Genomic DNA, 17707 nt, shown 5'->3' with positions numbered 1-17707 from the left:
GCAGGAATGGACCAAAACCATTACTGATTTGGTTTATGCCTTATTCTCTTTAATGGTTTATGAGCAAGGTTTCCAGATCTTTTATCCAAAATCCAAACCAATGGTTTACACTGATTTTTCCTAGTGCTTTCCTTCTCCAAATCTCCCCCCCCCAAAATACAACACCCCCCATGAGTCTTACTTCCAAATATTAATATGTAGTGAAGCACACATACATAGTGCATTTACTTCTGTGATCAACATCCCTGTCAGCTACTTCTTGCTCCAAGCCCATTTCCAAGCAAGGCAGCTCAGCTCACATGTTGGAAATAGCTCTAATAAAACCGATGTTCAGAATTTTGCTATTCTGTGGGACATTAGAGCCAAGGAGCTCATTTATTAACAAAATCTCACAAGTTAGCTAGAAGGTAGGAAAAGATTTATAATATTCATTATGTAATGAGTAGGATGAGGAAGAAAGTAGTTCGGCTGACCAACATTACAGAGATTTTCTTTGGAAGGCAAAGAGAAAAAAATGAAATGCTCCAATGGCAAATCCTGAGCCTTCATAAATACATATTCATGGCACGGTGTATGGTACCTCTGTTTATAAGTAAGGAAACTAAATAAAGTATATAAAAGTGAAATTATTGGCCTAAGGCTTAAAACATACAAAGTAAACTAATATTGCACGGAGCAGAGCCACCCAGAGACACCCACTCGAGCCCCAAAGAGGTACAGACACAGACTCCCAGAAAAGTAGGGCTGACAGGGACTTCAGGGGGTCATCCAGCTCAACCCCCTGCCCAAGCCAGGGTCATCCTTATCCAAACCATCCCATACAAGTGCTTCTCTAACTTATTCCTAAACCAACAATGAACTTGGTTAAAAACACCAAGAACCCCCTAATCTGCCACAGGCAAGGGGACAAAGACTCTCAGGATCCTGCAACTACAAGTATTGTTGAAATACACTCAAAAGATACAAGGAAGAGGGTCATACTCTCACTGCAGAGGAAGGCAAAACCCCCAGAGTCCATATACATGTACATATACATGTACTAAGCGTGTATGCCCAGGAGTAATAGAGCCACATTACCGCAGTGCTATACACTGCTGTGAATGCAGGCTGCTTCTTCTCAGGAAGAGCACTGTGCTTACGATGGGCAGGACTCTTGATCCTCAAGGTAGCTTGACCATCTCTGTACAGCACTGCTTTGTGCTGCATATGTAGACACGCAGCCCTAAATCCTATTTCACCTTCACACGCTGACATGGCACTCACATAATTGGATTCCTGCCATTTTTGCCATTTATGCCAGGTGGAAGTCTGTTCGAACCTATGGTGGAATGGGATCGCCCCAGTAGTTTATATCTGCCAGAGCACCGAGACGAGCCCTCCCACCTTTTAGCCCAATAGCCAGCTTAAGACACTTTCCTAGGGAGTGAGAGACCTGAGTCTATACTCCCATCTCCTCCAGAAGGAGTTCGACCCTCAGTGCCCTACTTCCCAGTAAAGGGCTCGACCCACCAAGCCATGGGCTAGGCATCGCTGAGAGCACCCTCCAGCCCTCCCCTTGGTCTGGCCCACCGAGCAGCCAGGAGGGGAGCAACCATGGGAAGTGTGGCTCAGTGGAAGGGAGGTGGCTGTGGGGTCAGGCCCTACCCCAGTCTCCGATGAGGCAAAAACCATCCTACTGTTGCACGTCCACGTTATCCAATGAATACTGAGTATATGGTACAGCTAAATCAGCAGGGGAGAGGCCAGAACCCAGACCCCCAGCATCCATCTCCCTGAGCCTCCCTCCCACTTCCCGTGGCCTGTAGTTAGAGCACTTTACTGGAAAACAAGAGATACAAACACAAACCCTCTCTGGCTAAGAGGGGCCTAAAACCTTGATTTCTCACACCCCAGCAAGCATCCCATGCAGTTGGCTATTGGCCTAAAGGTTGCACCCTACCCTACCCTGGCATCAAGCACCTACTAGTCATGTGCTTTCTTACCTGATGCTACACATGTGCTAGGGGATTATATTCCACCTAGGAGCCTACACACGCTCAGAAAAGAAGCACAGAGTGACTGCGGCTGTGAAAGTGTGAACACAATCCAAGTGGTGCATAAGCTCCACAAATGGCTGGGACATGGCTCTGAAAGCGGCGTATTGCCATGTGAAGGTGAAATAGGATTCAGCCCTTGGTCACAGAACCCTGCAGTTACAGCCAGGATCCATAATTCAATAAATATCAGAATCCACGTGTCATTCTGTGCTAGATTACGGCAGCAAATCGTGTGCTGTAACATTAGCCAACACTTCCTCCCATGTCAAGCACTGCTTACCAAACCAGATGGTTTTGGCATTATTTTTACTAACAAAAAGAGGCCTCTGTTGTTTTTATTTCTTTAACTGAATAAATGCTTATTAAAAAAAAAAAAAGGATGCCTTTATTCTTCATTTTAGCCCGGCTTTACTTAGCTGAATTATAAATTGTGGGTGTGGGCAGATGAACAAATGAAGTGAAAGGGACAGATTTACTGCACTTCAGATCTGTTGTGACTCCTTCATGTGTCTGTTCCTATCTCATAGTAAGTAGAAGCTAAACCATAGTATTTGAGCAGTTGCTTCACTCAATGTTAAATTGCCTGGGTTTAGCTTTGTTTAGCTATTACATTACACTCTCCTTCAAGCCCTCCATTACCCTCTTTCTTCTTGTTCAACACATGATGTGTGATATGTAGGCTGTGAGGGCTTTGAGCTTGTCTGTACTGGTTCAGTGGTGGGTCTTTTGGAGAAGGCTGAACATACCATACCCACAGGGCTCTGGAGTCCTGGCCCTTAATTAGCACTCCTGATCTCTATCATAATAAGTAAAGATGGCCCACTCCACTGGCAAGGGAAAATCAAGTCTGCCATTGGATGGTGCTGAAAAGATAATGTTCAAAGTGGGAAGAAAGCAAATGAAGTAACTTGGATACACGAACCCTGCTCAAGAGATCAATGCAAAGTTTGGTTATGCCATCAATGTGCCTTCAAATCAATACTGTATTGTTCTTTAGTATCAGATTGATGGAATAAGAAAATGTTTAACCGGTGGCAGCTTAAGGAGCGAAAGAGCCCAGTGTTCATGTATTATACATTACTATTGTTTCCCAAGGTCAGTTTTCCTCTCCCCTTGCACGTTGGTCTCAGTGGTGCTGGCTATAACATGAGCATTTAAGTAGAGAACATGTCCTGCCTGTCGCCCCTGACTGCCCTTCAGCAAAGTCAGGATTTCACTCTGAGGGCTTGTTTTGACATTAGGGTGCACTTTATTTTCACCATGTATTTGTGCAAGAAAGAAATGATTATCCGTCACATCAAGCCTTGTAAAAACAAAAGCAAGCCTTATAGAAACTCCAGCGCTCCCAGATTCCAAGACACGACGCTGAACAGGCTCATTTACACCGACACCTGGGAGTCACCCGTAACAGTCAGCTTGAACCAGCCTGACCCTTTTGTCTGTAATGTCCATCAGGGCTGTGCAACTTCTGGGCAGCTGGGGACTGACTGCAGGTAGCGCGGGGTGCAGACCTGAGAGCCGCACACCTCGGAGACCGCTCCCCCTTAACCTCCCCACCTGCCACCGGGCGCAGCCCAACTCCCTTTTGCCACAGATAGCTTAGCTCTCTGTCCTGGCCACACACGGTGAGCCCAGCTCCCCCCAGCCACGTGCACAGCAAGCCCACCCCCTCCCAGCCGTGCACATCATGCGGACAGCCCACCCGCAGCATGCAGCCTGGGCAACCTGGCTCCCTCTTTTTTTGAATATGCAGCACATGCAGCCTAACATTATCCCTCCTGCATGCACTACCGCACCTGGCTCTCTCCCACAGCACTACCGAGCCCCAGAAGTGGGAGCAGAAACCAGAAGCCAGAGGAGAGAGGGGAGCCCAAAGACCTCAGCCACTGCTGCAAGGTGGCGGCTGGGCAGAATCAAGACATCCAGGGTTCATTCACTTCATCTGCTACCAATGTCATCTGTGCCAACACCTGCTTAATATGCTGCTTGATATTCACCTCATCCACTACCCATGTCATATATGCCATCATCAGCTCCTCTGCTGTCTACATTGGACAGATGGGATGATCCTATGTGAAAGAACGGATGGACATTGACCTGACACGCGAGGCCATGGCAGAACACTTGGACTTCCCTCGCTGACATCCGAGTAGCTGTTTTTAAACAGCAAAGCTTTAAAAACCAGTTTGAATGGGAAATTGCAGAACAAGTCATCATCGAAAGACTGGATTGTGTTAAGTATGGTCTCAATAGAGATTCTGGGTTCTTGTTCTAGACTGGCTTTTATAACCCCTATGCCCCTCTTGCTTGGGTGATCTGCTTTATCCCTTTTGATCTCTTCAACCACCTTGCCTCTCTCAGCAGTGCCCCCTTCTTTCCCCTCTTTCCACATCTTTGGTATTTAAATGACTTTATTCCGATCTATTTAATACCCCTGTGCTCTGCAAGTCTATTCATAGCATCCAATGAACTAGAAAAGTCCATGCCTCTCTGAATGAGCAAGTGTATAAGGTGCCTGTCTTCCATCATTGAGATTAGTCACTCCAGATTTGTACCCACTGAACATACTGGAACTGGCCCCACATCCATTATTTCTGACTGGGACTGAGCAGGGATGTTCTCTGTGTTTTTAAACATCTTTGCAATTAAATAGAAGAAAACAACATGCTGTGATTCAATATATGACTCTCTCAGGAAAGTTTCCTTTCTCAGCTCATTAGGAGTTAACACACAATTTAAGCAAAAAAAAAAAAAATGCCATTGTTGACTCAAGCAAGAACATTGCTGTAAAACCAAAAAATATATATCCTTTGAGAGTAAACTCACGTCCAAAAACTAGAGTTGTATCTCTCTGTTTAGAAACTAGTGTCAATTTATCTTAAGTAGATTCATATTAAATGTGGGGTTTTTTAAACCAAGCTAGACACATTTAAGAGGGGAAAAAAGACCTGGCTGAAAGCCAATGAAAATAAACAGTAAATCTAATATTTTATGCATAGCAAACGTAAATGGGATCAACTTGAATTTAAATGATTAAAAAAACACAAGTAAGATATTATTTCTGGGGTAAAAGTGCTTTCTTCATCTTAGCTACAACTGTAACAAGGATCTGAGTCATGTTAAGCCATATTTACAAACTTCAAGGTATAACCGTTGACTGGAAACGAAAAATTAAAATTTCAAGTGAATAAAAGATGCATCCTTTTGGACCCCTCTACACGTTACAGGTATTGTGCAATTACCTGGAGGCCAGCTACATGTGCGAAGTAGGTAACACACAATAAAAAGCTTCAACCAGCTATGAAGTTAGATCTCAAAAATGTGTACTAACTTTATAGCTGGTTCTATCAAGCTTTAATTTGCACATGTAGCAGGGTCTCCCCTGCAGCTGGGGCCCCATTGGCTGACCAGGCTCCGGGCCATGAGGTGCACCATGCCCAGCGTGAAACCCCCAAGCCCCGAGGATTGTGGAAGCCCCAATTCCCCAGGGCCTGGGAGTTTCCTGCACCCCTGAGCCCTAGGGCTGGAGCTAACAGGATGGAGTTCAATGCTGAGAAATGCCAGATGCTAACCCTTGGGAAGAATAATCAAGAATATAAATACAAAATGGGTGACACCTAGCTGGATGGCAGCACTACAGAGAAGGATCTGGGAGTCTTGGTATGACTCAATATGATGCAGCTGCACAAAAAACAATGTGGTTTTAGGATGCATCAACAGCAGCATTAGGTGCAAGACATGGGAGGTGATAGTGCCTCTACTCAGCACTGGTTAGGCCTCGTCTAGAGTACTGTGCAGTTTTGGGGTTCACATTATAAAAACTATGTGGAGAAGTTAAAAGGCTCCAGAGACGAGTGACAAGAATAATAAAGGGTTTGGAAAGTAAGTCATATCAGCTTGCAGAAAGATGCTTAAAAGAGGACAACATAGCAATCTTCAAATACTGGAAGGGCTACCATAAAGAGGGAAAGCCACTATTCTCTTTTGCTGAAAAGAGTCAGACTCAGATCAATGACTTGAAGTTGCAGCAAAGTAGGTTTAGACTGGATATCAGGAAAAATTGTTACAACAGTGAGGCAGTGGAATAGATGGGCCGGGGAAGTTATGGACCCTTGAGTTGGACAACCACTGCTTGGTGATGATTTCAGCATAGCTATGCCTATGTTCTACTATTGATGGTATTTTCCATGCTTCCGGGCTTTGCCGCGTGGGGATGGGATAGTATTTCCCCTGCTTCTCCTCCTGCTACATGTATTAGGGTTTTTTTAAAGCCTGCCTGAGAGGCATTGGGTGTTGGCTGAACCCAAGGCTGGGAATTTTGACTGGGGTGTCCCAGTGCTCTTGCCCCTTTGCTCAGGGTCAAACCAATTGCTATATTTGTGGTCAGGAAGGAATTTGACCTGATGATCAGATTGCTATGGACTGTGGGGAATTTTGACTTCCTCTGATGTAGCGGGGCAGGAGGTGCACGGGATCTTCCTTCGATCTCTTGAGCATATATTAACAACTTTTACAGCAGCAGGACATTAGCTGTCAAGGTCCTCCTGCTTTCCTGTGGCAGGCTAGGGTGGTATGTCTGGTGCTGTGTCAGGGTTGACTGTGTAGTTTTGCTAGGAGGTTAGACAATGGATTTGTATGGAATAGCTTGGATAGGGATAATCCTGTCCCTGGCAGGGGGTTGGATTAAATGGAGGTCCCTTCCAGCCCTACCTCTCTACGATTGTATGACAACTCAAATCTGGGCTCCAGGAAGAGGTGGCTGGTTTTCCTGGGAGGGGCTCATATTATCATTGCCAGCATGTCACGGTTAGATGCCATTAGATGAGCAGTACACATGACGGTGGCATTTGTGGACCCCCTACAGTATGGCGGTGGGGAGGTAGCGTTGCTAGTCCAAGTGCTCCAAGTTCATGACTCAGGCTCCAACAAATACGACATTGGCTTAAAAATCTTGAGCAGTCATGGGCGTATCTACAATGTAGCAGCACTGCATTTCGGCCAGGACAGCCCCCAGGACACCCCACCCACCCACACGCTCCATTCTTGGAAACAACAGCTGAGGGAGATGCTCTGGGGTCATCCTCTGGAGCTACTCACCAGCTGATCAGAGCTCAAAAGTCTTGAGTGTGGCCAAAACAGGATGCCTTGGGAAGTCTTCACCACCATATTTCCAAATTGGCCTGTGGAAGTGGGTTGTTGGGGTAGGCTTAGCGCCATATTGCCCATGACACGATGTTGCCACAATACAGACATGCCCTTAAAGCCTTGTGGTTTTAAGTCCATATCATGTTTTGGAGCCATGTAATAATTGCAGAAAAAAAAATACTCAGCATTGCAAGACTTAGGATAAAATCTTGGGAGTTGATACTAGTGGGGAGGGGAGTTGAACCCACAAATGTAGCAGAATCCTGTGTCATAGCTTAATTGTACTGTTTCCTGAAAAGCTTTCAAGTAAAACTCCCTTCCCCTTCAGAAGCCCAGGTAAAATGAGAAGGGCGTTTGGTTTGCTTCATGAATGCACACCATCAGCACAGCAAATGATGCAGTGATTGCTATTTTATTGAACCTGCCATGGGAGATCACGCACAAGAGGGCTTTCTTGCGAGCCCTGTAAAAATGGTAAATAGTCCTTGGCTTGGTTAATTGTTCTATCACAGAGCTGTGAGTACTTTTCTGTGACAAATATCAGGATCCAGAGGACACCCTCTGCCAGATCATTTTGAACCAGACCAGATGTTGGGACTCAGTAACTAATAGTTCCCTATCATTAAAATGGTGTTGCACAGCACTGAGTCAGAGGATCACAACCCATTCATTCAAAATATCACCCTGACAAAACTAGCCCAGTGATCACTGTAAAATTAATGGTTCCTTAATTACTGCTGCTGCTAGCATTTCTGCTAATTTTTCCATTGTAACAATGCTGGCTGCCAATTATTTTTAGTCTTCTCTTAAGCCCAGTAATCAAACCTACTGGCATGGAACTCACACTAAATTTAATGGGAGTTAAAAACAACTGTAGGATTGGATATGAGGGGCAGAATCCTATTTGACTTTATGTGCCCAAATGGCAAGTACCCAGCTGTGTAACTGCCATTTTTTGGCACAGAAGCACAGCTTGTGTCCTTACATTGCATGCAGTGTGGACACGTAAGCATCCACATGACTGCTGAATCTGTGCAGTAGGTTGCAGCCTGGCTGTGCAGGCACGTAGCTCTGCATGCATGCATCTGAATGTAAATCCAGAAATGTGGACCTGGCAAGAACCAGGAAGAGGCCTCTCCCACATTTTAGCTTGAGAGCTTGGTGGTTCAGGTACTTGCCCAGGCTCTGGGTCTGCCTCACCATATGGGGTTTGAACCTGCATCTCTCTAACCTCCCAGTACAGCAATCTAAGCAGTGTAACACAGGTCAGGAATTGGCCAATCCCCTCCCCAGCACTCTTCTTGAAGCTGAGCCATTGCACCTTGCGTTTAATAGTCACTGGGGGCAACTACATGTGCTATTTATGTGACTGAATAAACTCCAGTGCAGTTTGCTCCCAGGGGCCTTTTTACACATGCACCTGGGACTGCAGCACATTGCACTGGGTTGGAGCTCAACCTAGCTCCGAATGGCAGGTGGCCGGTGGGGTGGAGGGGAGTGAGCCTGTGTTTGTTCTCTTCCTCCTGACTCAATATAGCACCTTATCTTGGTTGCCCAGGTGTCTCTGCTTCCTAGGTGAGTGTCCCAACCACTAGGCTACTGGGTTAAAAGATGGGACGGTCTCCTTCAGTTCCTCCTTTTCTTACATCTATCACCTGCTAGTCATGGGGTTTTCGTAAGTACCAATTTGTTAACGATTGCAGGCAGACCTGGACAGGTTGAAAAAGTGGGCAGTACACAATAGGATGCAGTATAACAAGGACAAGCGCAGAGTGCTGTACCTAGGGCATAAAAATATCCAGCACACCGACTGGCTGGGGAATGACCCTATCAGCAGCACAGCAGCGGAAAGGGATCTCACAGTCATAGTGGACTCCAAGATGAGCAGGAGTCGTCAGTGTGACAAAATCATCAGCAAAGCTGATGCTTTATCATGCATCAGCAGATACATGACAAATAGATCCAAGGAGGTGATACTTCCCCTTTATGTGGCATTGGTCAGACCGCAGTTGGAGTACTGTGTCCAGTTTTGGGCACCATACTTCAAGACGGATGTGGATAGACTTGAGAGGGTCAAGAGGAGGCCACTCCTATGGTTAGGGGCTTATACATCAAGCCCAATGAAGAGAGACTGAAGGACCTCCTCATTGGTCCTTCACGCCTACGCCCATGCCCGCTACAGGGCCGGGAAGTCCATGCTGACTTTCTGAAGGAACATCTTGAGAAGCTGGATACCTTCAAGTCAGCCGGCCCTGACAATCTTCACCCCAGGGTACTCAAGGAGCTGGCGAGCATCATAGCTCAGCCTCTAGCACGGATCTTTGAAAACTCTTGGCACTCTGGTGTAGTGCCCGAAGACTGGAAGAAGGCCAATGTGGTGCCTATCTTCAAGAAAGGGAGGAAAGTGGATCCGGCTAACTATAGGCCCATCAGCCTGACTTCTATCCCGGGGAAGATCTTAGAAAAGTTTATTAAAGAGGCCATCCTTAATGGACTGGCCGACGCCAACATCTTAAGGGATAGCCAGCACGGGTTTGTTGCGGGTAGGTCTTGCTTGACCAATCTCATTTCCTTCTACGACCAGGTGACCTATCACCTGGACAAGGGAGAAGAGATTGATGTCATATATCTTGACTTCAAAAAAGCCTTCGATCTGGTGTCCCATGATCGCCTCTTGGAGAAACTGGCCAATTGTCGCCTTGGGTCCTCCACGATCCGCTGGCTGGAAAATTGGCTCCGGGGTCGGACCCAGAGGGTAGTAATCGATGGAAGTCACTCATCGTGGTGTCCTGTGACCAGTGGGGTCCCCCAAGGCTCTGTCCTTGGACCCATACTGTTCAACATCTTCATTAATGATGTGGACACTGGAGTCAGAAGCGATCAGAACTGGCCAAGTTCGCCGATGACACCAAACTTTGGGGCAAAGCATCCACACCAGAAGACAGGCAGGTTATCCAGGCTGACCTGGACAGGCTCAGCAAGTGGGCGGACGAGAATCTCACCCAGCACTCTTCCCTGCCTATGCAGGGGGTCAGACTCGATGATCTCAAGCAAATCCCGGGACGTCTCAAGCAAATCCCGGGACGTCTCTCAAGCAAATCCCGGGACGTCATTCTCCCCCTGTACTCGGCCTTAGTGAGGCCGCAGCTGGAGTACTGTGTCCAGTTTTGGGCTCCACAATTCAAAAAGGATGTGGAGAAGCTTGAGAGAGTCCAGAGAAGAGCCACGCGCATGATCAGAGGTCAGGGAAGCAGACCCTACGATGACAGGCTGAGAGCCGTGGGGCTCTTTAGCCTGAAAAAGCGCAGGCTTAGGGGTGATCTGATGGCCACCTACAAGTTTATCAGGGGTGACCACCAGCATCTGGGGGAACGTTTGTTCACCAGAGCGCCCCAAGGGATGACGAGGTCGAATGGTCACAAACTACTTCAAGATCGTTTCAGGCTGGACATAAGGAAGAATTTCTTTACTGTCCGAGCCCCCAAGGTCTGGAACAGCCTGCCACCGGAGGTGGTTCAAGCGCCTTCATTGAACACCTTCAAGATGAAACTGGATGCTTATCTTGCTGGGATCCTATGACCCCAGCTGACTTCCTGCCCTTTGGGCGGGGGGCTGGACTCGATGATCTTCCGAGGTCCCTTCCAGCCCTGATGTCTATGAAATCTATGAAATCTATGACCTGGACCTCTTCAGCCTCTGCAAGAGAAGGCTGAGAGATGATCTTGTGGCTGTCTACAAATTCATTAGGGGGACGCAGCAAGGGATTGGAGATGCTCTGTTCACCAGGGCACCTCTTGAGGTAACAAGGAACAATGGTCACAAACTGACAGAGAGCAGATTTAGGCTAGACGTCAGGAAAAACTTCTTCACGGTGAGGGTGGCCAAAATTTGGAATGGGCATCCAAGGGAGGTGGTGCTCTCCCCTACCTTGGGAGTCTTTGAGAGAAGACTGGATAGGCATCTGCCTGGAGTCACCTGACCCCAGAGCTCTTTCATGCCTAGGCAGGAGGTCGGACTTGATGATCCATTGAGGTCCTTCCAACCTGAGCATCTATGAATCTATGAACTTCGTGACTTATTGTCACTTCATGACTTACCCAGGTTGGGTGCATACTTGCTTGGCCAAAGAGCAGCCAGCTGCATGTGAACAGGACCTGTATGGACATTTGCAACTGCACTGTATATAGAGTAGGATCACAAACTATGACATAAGTGCCTAAAACGGCAACAAGACAGCTGGGCAACTGGTATGCATTCGAGTGCATACGGTGAAACAGGATTCTGCGCTGGATGAGTTAATGCATATGAACCAGCATATGAACTCTCAGTCTCTCTCCCTCTGGCACTTCTCCACAGCTCTATATAATCTGAAGACCAATTAAGCATTAGACTATCCCAGTGACTGATTATTTTTGTTGTTTTTAAACAAAAGATAACTTCCAAGGTGATTATCTCTGAGGTCCCTGTCTCTTCTATTTCATGAATGAAAAGTGAAAGCACACACTTAAGTGCTACCAAAATTACATTTAATTGAGGGAATTAGTCAAAGAAAGAGTCAATGAAAGAGTCAGAGGACCAAAAATAGTGCAAAGTGCCTCCCCCACAAGGCTTTGTTAAAGCGGTCTCTACTCTGCTCCTTAGCAAACAAATATGCACTGCTAGGAACTGTGACCAGTGTATTTATTTTCACAGGTCAGTTGGGTTTAAAACCAGATCTCCACTGCCCTGTAAAACTCTGGTAAACAACTTTGCTTAGGGTGGACAGCACGCTCTCAGACGGCTGCCAAACAAATCGTATTCTGTCGGCCAAGCGTATAATCGACTGGGAGATCCAGCTTAAGCAACCGATCAAATAGGAAGTTCATAGCTGGCCACAAATGAGTGACAGTTCCTGTATTACTGAGGAGGTACCTCCTTCCTTCAGATAGCCCCGCAATGCCCGCCAGGCCAAACAACACATGGCTGCCTCTGAAAACAGGGGAGACGCACAAAGATACCTAATAGCATTGTGTAAAAGCCATGCAAAATGTACGAGCCATTTTATATTGCAAAATGTGTTGTTGCAAATGGTTTTAGTTAAATATGAGTGTGTGTGTGTGTGTATTTTATATATCTCTATCTATAGATTTATATAGAGATTTATAGATAGATATATAAATATAGATATATAGAGATATATAAAATATACACACACATATATATCACAAATATAATTCCCCCCCTGCTGTGCTGTATGTACCCATGTTTTCTATATTTGAGTATCTTGTTTTCTCTTCCCGGCTTGGGTAAGCTGGACAGAGACAGGAAATACTGCACGCAGGCAGACACTTTTGTCCAGACCGTTTGTTTTAGAAACCCCCGTGCATTTACTATACACAATACACCTGGCTTTAGACCACTAGCCTAACTGGCTAACTGGGCAGTGGTCTTTTTTAATTAATTGGTTAAAAAAGAAAAACCAAAGGCCTGGAAAGCCCTAATTGGAAAAGCTTGCGTGATGTCACACCAGGCATATAGAAACGTCTCTACTAGGACTCAGGTCTCTTTTTCCTGGGGCTCCTGAGGCATGAACAGCTGAACTGAGAGCCAGAGAAACCGTTCTGGGTTTTGAGTGGGATAATACTGGGGCGGGGTGAGTATCAATCCCTAGGGCACGCTGATCAAGTCTGGAGCCTGGCAGTTTTGCTGGCACGCTTTAGGCCAGGGCGAGACCAGGGTGAGAGCCTGGCATGTTTTAGTTGCTGTTACAGCTTCTTTTGGTTTGAGCCTAGCTGTGTGGCTGAACCCCAGCTGTATGTTTTGCTGGAAGAGCTGGGCCAGGATGAAAAGCCTACACACTTTGGACCAGGGCTGAGAGGCTGGCATGTTTTAGTGGCTGTTGCAACGTAGCTGTGTGGCTGAATCCCAGCTGTACATCTTGCTGGCAGTTTTGGCCAGAATTAAAGGCCTGGCAGATTTGAACCAGGCTTAAAGCCTTGAGTGGGATAATACCATGGGGGGTATTAATCCCTGGAGCAAACTGACCAGGAACGGAGTCCTGGCAGTTATTGGCCAGGACAGGCCTGGTCCCCTTTCTTGTTTTACAGCTGTTTTGTCTTGGCCTAGTTTGTGTGGCTGAACCCCCTCCCCACCTCCCCCGCTTTCCCCCGCTATATTTCAGGCCCTCAGTGCAAACTTGGTCGGGCTCCCTTTAGTTGCTTGGCCCAGGCTTCAGTGCAGGCTTGGCTTGGCCCCTCTTTGAGTTCGTGCAGTTTTCTGTCTCAACAGACCTGGGGATTGGGACTGGGAATTTTGGGAGGTGCAGTGCTAACCAAAGCCGCAAGTCACCTCCTCAAAACCACCATGTAGAAGTGGAGATTGGTGGCCTACAGCTTCCCAAGGAGCAACACCTAGGCCCTTGCAATGCAGAAGGACCTATGCTCTCTAGCTGCTCCCCAATATGCAGCAAATCCCCAGGAGCCACTCGCAGGACTCTCCTGCTGAGTAGCACGTACCAGGGTGCAGGCCCCCAGCGCTATCCCTTTGGGTGAGCCCCCATGTCTCAGGCTGCCTGGGCATGGGTGGCACCTCCTCAAAAAGGGTGCAAACTAGAGATTATGCTTTGTAGTTAAGAGCGTAGGACTTACATTTGGTGTTTCCTTTGCATACTGTAATCAACCTCTCCTTCTGTGTTTACACTACTTGCAAGGATGGGGTCTTGTTTACGTGGGGCAGCCAAACTCAGTGATCCCAGGTTTCCGGGTGGGGGCTCGAGCTACCGTGACAACTACTGGGTACCTCAAAATTTGAACCTGGCCCTTGTTGCAGCTGACTAATGCCTAGCAGAAGGGTTACACTTGCATGTAGATTAACCAGCTTTTCCACAGTTTGATCCTAATTGCACGCAGGGAGGTTTATGGCACCATTCCAAACAATAATCTTTGTGATTTAACCCATGGTTTTCTAGAACTCATTGCCATAGTATTTAAGTGCAGCTTTTCCAATTAGCCCATCTTTTTATTGTTCTTTTGGTCCTCGCTACCTGCAGAGATGAACTTGACCCATTACTCTGATTCACAATTTGCCCAAACCTGGTGCAAGGTCGAATACAATTTATCTATACAGCAATCCAAACAAAACAAATCTGGCTCTAACACTCTGGCTAACTGCACGGGCTGTATCCCTTATTAGGGCTGATACAGAGGGTATGAGCACCTCCTAACAGTATAACTATAAGTAACTACTATTTCTTTATTCTAGGAGCAGTAGCCCCATACCTCCGGCTAAGGATGTCTTGCCAGGTCACCTTCACAGATACTTAAGCAGTATCCTCCAGTTCTGGTGATGCTTAGGTTCTAGCCCATATCTGAACTTTACAGCTCCAGTAGCATAAGCATGGGTGGACAAGCAGGACATAAGCCCCAGCTGGTACGTAATGGTGGAGGGAGACACCAGAATAGTGCGGGGGGCACCTCACCCTCCCACTCCCCACTCCACCCTCTCCTCCCTTTCTGGCTCCAGCTCCAGGAGCACAGGAGCATGGTAGTGAGTGAAGGGCCTTCTAGGAAATGTCGTTCTCTTAAAGGCAGCAGAAGGTACAGGGAGGGAGAGAGGAAGAAACTGCCCTGGTGAAATCCTGGCCAGCTATGCCTCTGCGCAGCTCACTCCAATCTTTCTAATATTTCAGACTGAATATCAAGCAAGCCAACCTTCCCTAGGCCTGCAAACATGAGTGACAGCACTCACCCAGCTGCAAGGAAACAGAGCGTGATAAATCATCATCATCAAAGACTAACATATATCATAGGACTGAAAGGAACCCCTTGGGTCACTGAGTCCAGTCCCCTGCCATTGCAGGCAACTCCATCATATTGTACCTGGTATACATTGAACAATCTCCATCTAAAAGTAGCTTTGACCTCATTACTCCTGTCGGGAGGCTACTAGAGAGAGGACCAGAATTAAACCCACTTTCTCGGGTAAGGTGTGACCAAGGGTGACACACCCTGACCCCAGATTCGGTTAGATGTGCCTTCAAGATGCACCCTGGCAGTCTTCTCAGACCTTCAGGGGCACCCAGTAGCCCCAAGCCCATCTCTGCCACCTGCTGCTTGAGCACTGAGCACAGACTGAGATGGCCCGAAGGTCACCTCCTTGACCCACGGTGCCCCAGTTTTACCTGTCTCACCTGGGTCTTGACTGATCTTAGCAGAGGGGATTTTGCCAGCTAGATCAATCACTCCCTCACCTGGTCATGTGCTCAGAAATTTTTGATCTCCCGTCATAGAAGAGGCCCGACTGTTCGGCTGAATTCCCCCAAAATCACATTTATCCCTGACAATACTTAAGTTATAAGAGATAACAAAGAGATTCATTAAAAGAACAAGAGCAAGCATAAGGAATCAGTAATTGGATGCTGAGATACAGACAGAGATATCAGAATAAAGAAGCAAAAGAAAACTGAGTGATAATTTTACCTTGTCCCGGCATTTTATCCCTGAGCTCTAAGAGCAGAGCTCTTCCTCAGCTCAACAGGTTAGAAAGCAGCTGCTGCCTCTGATTTTTCGGTCAGGATTGCTACAAATTCTCCTGTCACCTGCTTCACTTACCCACAGCGGAGGGACCAAAGGACCTCACGGCCAGGAAACTTCAGGCAAACACTTGCTTCCATGGCAAAGCTTAAGTATGGTTCAGCTGGCCATTTATATACATTAACCATCGGACTCCTGGGGAGAATATTATGTATAAAACTTCTTACCCCCAAAGTGTGTATCTGTTTACCAAACCAGAAATCTTTTCTGCTCCAATTATGACCTGGGGAATATTTATATCCTTTTGGACATATCCTAAGGGTACCATTCTCACTTACTTCTCCAAATGATAGTAATGCCCTTCTCTGATTAGCTAGGTGTTAGTTTTACTACAGGTCTCTCCTTTTAACGTGCATTCATCATTGTCTGGAAAGACCTGGCTCACGTGCCTCAGCCACGTCCACAAAGGTCTGTTTGACTGGCCTTTAAACATACCCATGCTGGATGCTAATTCGCAGCGATGCACTTATATCAAATGTGAATGCGGAACAACTTTAAGTTAACCATTGCCCTACTAAACAGTCTTGGCCAAAATAAGAAACATAAAAATTACATTCATATCAAATACTACAATTCATACAGACATAATAATGATAAGTCTAAATATAGCTTGATGCTACCTGTACGTGGAGACCACACAACGTACGAGTAAAATGCATTCAAGGCAACATGCACGGCATTCCACGAACACCTCAAAACATTGAGGGTTTGTAACACCAGGGCTTTTTTAATGCCACGAATACTGGAAATAGCTCAACAAATATATCCTAGGATCCCATTTGTCTTTCCCACAGTTGAATGTAGCTATGTATTAGACTTCTGAGCTTAGATGGAAAAGAGACACCTACTGAATCAACAACTCTGCTGTCTGCATCACCTTCGTTCTCCTCTTCCTTGGCAGTCTCCCATATAAGTATTGGACCATGCCCAATATTGCTTAACTGATTTGATCTGACCTTGTATGTGTCCTAAATACTAAGTGCAATCTAAAGTGAGCAGAGACCTGTGAGATAAGGCTTTGAAATGAACCCTGGTCAATCTGTGCATGATGGACCAGACAAATATTTATTATCCCACTGTCTCCCTGTAAGCTCCTCACCTTTAAGAGATGACAAGTTATTAATCTAACACCGTAATGAAACACAACCCACCCCAAGACAATGCACTGCACTGGAGGGCAGGGACAGAGATGCTACGCAGAGCCCATTGAAAGCTAAGTGAATGCATTTTAAAATTATTTTCACGGGTTATATGAAATTCTAAAATATGAAGAACAGTAATAGCCAGCATCAAACCTTTGATGGTTCATAAACTTCCAAATGTGAGGTCTGATCCATTGCCTATTAAAGCCAATGGAAAATTCTCAGCAAATTCAATTAGATTAAGCCTTTTGTCCTTATAGCCCATTTAATTTGAATGCAACCAGTGTTTCCCTAAAAAGTGAATGGATATAACACTAATGGCACATATATGTGTTCAAACTGACCATGAAGCAAGGGAAGTTTAGGTTGGATATAAGAAAAAAAAGTCTGTTTAGGCTGGAAGTTTAGGTTGGATAGTCCGGAGAAAAAATGACTGAAGGGGGATTTAACCCTTCAACTCCCTGCAGGGGGTCTCCAAAGAGGATGGAGCTGGACTGTTCTCAGTGGTGACAGATAGCAGAACAAGGAGCAATGGGCTCAAGTTGCAGCAAGCAAAGTTTAGGTTAGATATTAGGAAAAACCCTCTCACTAGGAGGGTAGTAAAGCGCTGAAACAGGTTACCCAGAGAGGTGGTGCAATCTCCATCTTTGGAGGTTTTCGAAACCTGGGTAAGCAAAGCTTTGGCTGGGATGGGTCTGGTCCTGCCTTGAGCAGGGGGTTGGACTAGATGTGACCTCCTGAGGTCCCTTTCAACTCTAATTTTCTATGATTCTGTGATTAACTTCACTTGCACAGACTTCCAAAGTCCTAATCA

At 46.3% G+C, this 17707-nt stretch overlaps 1 protein-coding gene across 1 annotated transcript in view; it reads right to left on the bottom strand.

Moving 5' to 3' along the window:
• LOC102383723 (kalirin) overlaps nucleotides 1-17707 on the bottom strand; it is a gene marked incomplete at its 5' end in the record, with an annotated part of 326357 nt that overhangs the window by 210909 nt on the left and 97741 nt on the right. The gene's annotated exons all lie outside the window — the stretch shown is intronic.

Source organism: Alligator sinensis, unplaced genomic scaffold (assembly GCF_000455745.1).
Source record: "Alligator sinensis unplaced genomic scaffold, ASM45574v1 scaffold1226_1, whole genome shotgun sequence".
NCBI classification, from domain to species: domain Eukaryota; kingdom Metazoa; phylum Chordata; order Crocodylia; family Alligatoridae; genus Alligator; species Alligator sinensis.
This window is presented reverse-complemented; position numbering and strand designations above follow the sequence as displayed.